The following is a 4,032-nucleotide window of genomic DNA, read 5'->3' on the forward strand; positions in this document are numbered from 1 at the left end:
GAACGAAACATGTCCCGCTACAAGGAAACTCAATTGGCGGTTGGCCCAGCAGTTCAAGCTTGCCCCATCCTGGAGGCAAGAAATTCCGGTCCACAGAACACTAGATCATCTCTCCGATGATCTTGCCAACTCAAAGATGAATAAATTCCTGAAGTAAACATGATGTGTGGGTGGTATTTTGGGTCTGCCGTTGTGTTTGTTTGGATTTAGGTGTTTTTTGGTGTTTTTGTGGTGGTTGTTCTTCCAGTTTGTTTGTTTGTTTGCTTAACGCCCAGCCGACCACGAAGAGCCATATCAGGGCGGTGCTGCTTTGACATATAACGTGCGCCACACACAAGACAGAAGTCGCAGCACAGGCTTCATGTCTCACCCAGTCACATTATTCTGACACCGGACCAACCAGTCCTAGCACTAACCCCATAATGCCAGACGCCAGGCGCAGCAGCCACTAGCTAGATTGCCAATTTTAAAGTCTTAGGTATGACCCGGCCGGGGTTCGAACCCACGACCTCCCGATCACGGGGCGGACGCCTTACCACTAGGCCAACCGTGCCGGTCCATGGGAGGGAACTAGAGCATGAAAGTACAGGGTATTTACAGGGTATTTCATGACAATGTGGTACACGTGCCGTCATTCCATACTTTAATAACATCCTGAAGAAGGCAGTTTGCCGAAATATTGAACAAGACAAATCTAACCCGGTTGATGATGTGTTCACTTTTGTTTAAATTTTAGATATTTAGAGAGTATGAAATGGGGCGGTGAGGGGTGGGTGCAGGAGGCGGACGAGGAAAATCTACTTTTAAGCAATAATTGATTGCTTTTTGGCGTAGTCAGTTATAGAATTCTTCGAAGAGTTGTCGCAAGTGCGCGTGTTTTAGCATTCAATGACGGAGCTGTTCTACATACTTTGTTTTTGTCACATCAGAACAAAAGGGATAAATGGTTTGGCGGAGGGAAGGCTATAGGCCATGGGGTTCGGGACAAGTGTGTGAGCAATAATTCATTACCTTCTTGTCATGTTCAGATTCTTGGATCGATTTGCCCCGAGCCCTGTGGTTAAGTATTCTAATGAGGGAGCTTTGCTGTGGACGTGTTTTTGGCTCACGAAGTGTAGCCTATGCGATCGTAACTTTGTCTGTCTGTGCGTTTGTGCGTGCGTGTGTGTGTGTGTGTGTGTGTGTGTGTGCGTGTGTGTGTGTGTATGTCTGTGGTAGAAACTTTAACATTTCCGAGTCTATGTGTGAGTGGTTATCCAAGACTATGGATAAAGCTCGCATAAGATTACGTCACGGTCAAAAGTGTTTGACGTCAATTAATGCATCATGACGGCATGCCTCCCTGTAGTCTTTCTCTCTCGCGTGGTGTGTGTGGTCTCGGTCATTGTTATTTTGAGCGGGCCGAGACTATTTGGCAGTCGTGTCCCTGTAAGTAGCAAAGAAACTACAGTGTTTGTAAGTAGGCAACATGCAGACACAGACAGATCTAGATCTAGTGTCTCTCTTTCTTGCACAGTGTCACCTAAGCTTACTGTGTGTGTGGGTGTGTATGTGTGACGGAATGATTGAGTTTGTGTTACTGTTTGTCTATTTCTTACGTGAGCCTTGAAGGCTTCGCCTCTTGTTCGGTATTGTTTTGTGTGTGTGGGGGTGGTTTTTTTTTGTTTTTTTGTTTTTTTTTCGGGGGGGGGGGGGGTCTGGCTGAAAAGAATCAGACAAGGGCAGGCCGAAGGGAGTGGTTGGATGAGAAGAGATGTGGAAGCAACAATAAATTGCAATAGTCTGATCTACCCATCGAGTCACATAAAGACCTGTGGTGAGCTGTTTAATAACGGAGCTCTGTTGTGGACGTTTCGTTTCCATCACTGTGACATCGGAGACGCGGGCAGAGAGAGCTTTGCGGAAGGAAGCCTGGGGTGAGGGGGGGGGTGGGGGTTCGACATATTAGCAACGACAAAAAAAAGATGTACTTTCTAATTGGCACACTCATGCAGATAATACCTGGAACTGAGTCATCCAAAGTTGTCACTGCTAGCTAGTTAGTAACGGAACTGTCAAACAAACTTTCTTTCGATCGCGACGGAAAAGTGGAAGTTAGCGGTTGAGCATGGATCGACGGGGGGTGAAGGTAAGTGTAAAGCGTGGCTGGGATTTGGGGGGAGCAGGAAACAGATTGCTCCAGCCAAGGGGGGAGCATGACTCCGCACTAGGCAATAATAGATTTTTGGATGGGTGCCCTCAGATATCCTCGACAATCCTTCAATCTGTTCTGGATATATATTCAGGGACAAGACACGATTGTAGACATTTTCGCCATTTCGGCTAGGACGTATGGAAGGAGTCAGGACTCGCAGTGATGAGATGGGGGTGGGATAGGAAGGGCGTATGGAAGGAGTCAGGACTCGCAGTGATGAGATGGGGGTGGGATAGGAGGGGGGTTGGCGAAGGGGAAGGGAGACGGGTTAATATCTTGGGAGCGATTCGGATCAGGGGACAGGAATTGGAAGAATCGAGAAGTCATTTGTCACAGAATGCGTCTGCATACGAAAGACGGGCTTACTGAAGGGAAGCAGAAACGCTCGAGAAAGAATTCTCCAAAGTCTCAGACAGACAGACAGACAGACAGTCGTTACTGCAACTCTAAGGGCGGTGTTGGCAAGATTAACCAATAGACGAGAAGAAATCCAGTCTACACTTTAACTCTGTCTCTGCCCAGCCGTGGATGTACATTTAGCCGACTCCTTCGAGAGAACAACTCAAAGGAAGGGAATCAGAAGAGAGTTTAGAGGGATACTTGACATTGAAGGGATTCCAGACTGGAGGGAGAGATGTTTAATGTCATTTTCGCACACTTCGGCGATCGATTAGAGAAAAGACTGACCAAGACACAGAAATATGGACAGACACACACAAACAGCTACACACAGACCGAGTTATCACAGCAACTCTAAACTGTGGCCGAAGCAACTGAAATGGGCGGTGTTGGCCAGATTAACCAACAGACGAGAAGAAATCGAGTCTACACTTTATCCCTGTCCCTGCCCCGCCGTGGATGTTCATTTAGACGACTCTTTAGAGCGTAGAACGCAAAGGAAGAGTAAGAGAAGACGGTATAGAGAGGGACTGAGGGGTACTAGACGGTATAGAGAGGGACTGAGGGGTACTAGACGGTATAGAGAGGGACTGAGGGGTACTAGACGGTATAGAGAGGGACTGAGGGGTATTAGACTTTGTTGGGCTTCGAGTCAGGAGGGGGAGATGTTTGTTGTAATCTCCACACACTTCGGCGATCGATTCGAGAAAAGACTGACCAAGGCACGGAAAGAAGGACAAATAAACACAGACAGATTGACATACGAACACAGACAGACAGACAGACACGGACAGTCACTACTGCAACTCTAACAGGTAGCCGAAGCAACAGAAATGGGCGGTGTCGGCCAGATTAGCCAACAGACGAGAAGAAATCCAGTCTACACTTTACTTCTGTCCCTGGCCCGCCGTGGATGTGCATTTAGACGACTCTTTACAGCGTAAACCGCAAAGGAAGAGAAAGAGAAGACAGTATAGAGAGGGACTGAGGGGTATTGAACATTGTAGGGTTCCCAGACTGGGGGAGATATTAGTTGTAATCTTCACACACTTAACTTCGGCAATTGATTCCGGAAAAGACTGGACGAGACACAGAAAGATGGACAGACAAACACAGACAGACAAACAAACACAGACAGACAGACAGACACAGACAGTCATTGCTGCATCACTAAACGGTAGCCGAAGCAACAGAAATGGGCGGTGCTGGCTAGATTTACCAACAGACGACAAGAAATCCAGTCTACACTTGTCACTTTATTTCTGTCCCTGCCCCGCCGTGGATGTACATTTAGACGACTCTTTAGAGCGTTAACCGCAAAGAAAGAGAAAGAGAAGACAGTATAGAGAGTGACTGAGGGGTATTGAACATTGTAGGGTTCCCAGACTTGGGGGGGGGGGGATTTTCGTTGTAATCTCCACACACTTCGGCGATCGATC

Source organism: Littorina saxatilis, linkage group LG10 (assembly GCF_037325665.1).
Source record: "Littorina saxatilis isolate snail1 linkage group LG10, US_GU_Lsax_2.0, whole genome shotgun sequence".
NCBI lineage: Eukaryota > Metazoa > Mollusca > Gastropoda > Littorinimorpha > Littorinidae > Littorina > Littorina saxatilis.